Here is a 1132-nt window from a genome sequence, read left to right on the forward strand (position 1 = left end):
CCAGGTGCAGCGAGGGTTGGGCTGCGCTCCCAGCAGGGCCTGGCCACGGAGGCCACCCCTCTGCAGCAGCACCTGCACCCGCGCTGTCGGCCCAGGGCAGGAGGAGCCGCTGGGCATAGTGCTGCAGGGCACGGCTCTCGACTCAGCAGCCCTGGGCTCAGCTGGCAGACCCGGTGTGTGGCCCGTGCCTGGGACCAGCACGGTGGCATGGGCTCTGACAGCAGCTCTGGCCTGTGCTGGAGCAGACCCAGCCTGCAGTGAGGGGAGCGCTGGCCGGGGGCCCGGGCGTCTCTGGACCCCTGGCGGTCCTGCGGTCAGGCCCTGAAGGCGCTCGGAGACCACAGCACCGCCTGGGCAGAGAGGCCCTGACCTGCTAGGACTAGGGTTCCCAGCTTGCGGCCAGCTTTCCCCTGGACCCCCGTCACAGCGGCACTGTGACCGTCAGCCCTCCCTGGTGTGGACATGACGCGCTCAGGCATGCCGCCCGCTGCCTGCCCCGGCCCGCTGAGCTTTTCTCACGCACTGTTCGACCCAGCTTGCCCGCGTTCAGCCTTCTGTGGAAACGGCTTTGCTCAGTTTTCCTGCTGGGGTCTGTCAGTCTTTGGTTTGAGAACCAAGTCACCCTGAGGTTGGGACTCGCCCGAGGTCCGAACTCACCTTCCAAAGAGATGCCCGCATGTGCCTTACTGCTGGCCGTGTCAGTGAGCACCACGTCCCCATCACGCAGCCCAGCACTCACAGGAACAGCAGCGGGGTTCGGGCAGTTCAGGGGCCCAGGCCAGGCTGCAGCGAGATGGGATGCCCGCGGGGAGCACACGGGCTGCTGGCTCACGAGTGGAGTCAGGAGTGCCCTGGGCGGGCGTGTGCCCGAGCCTCGGCAGGCAGAGGCTGTGTGGGTCACGGAGCCGGACCCTGCTTGTGCGTGCTTCTCCCTCCCTCTCCCCGTCCCTTCCCCCGTCCCCCTCACCGTCCCCCTTCACTGTCCCCATTCACCATCCCTCTCACCGTCCCCTTCACCATCCCTCTCTCCCTGTCCCTCTCTCCCTGTCCCTCTCTCCCTGTCCCCCTCTCCCTGTCCCTCTCTCCCTGTTCCTCTCTCCCTGTCCCCCTCTCCCTGTCCCTCTCTCCCTGT

The 1132-nt window shown here is 67.6% G+C and overlaps 1 protein-coding gene across 2 annotated transcripts in view; it reads left to right on the top strand.

Moving 5' to 3' along the window:
• The window catches only part of PXDN (peroxidasin), a 36954-nt gene that overhangs the window by 28464 nt on the left and 7358 nt on the right, over positions 1 to 1132 (top strand). The gene's annotated exons all lie outside the window — the stretch shown is intronic.

This window comes from Tupaia chinensis, unplaced genomic scaffold (genome assembly GCF_000334495.1).
Source record: "Tupaia chinensis unplaced genomic scaffold, TupChi_1.0 Scaffold000377_5, whole genome shotgun sequence".
NCBI lineage: Eukaryota > Metazoa > Chordata > Mammalia > Scandentia > Tupaiidae > Tupaia > Tupaia belangeri.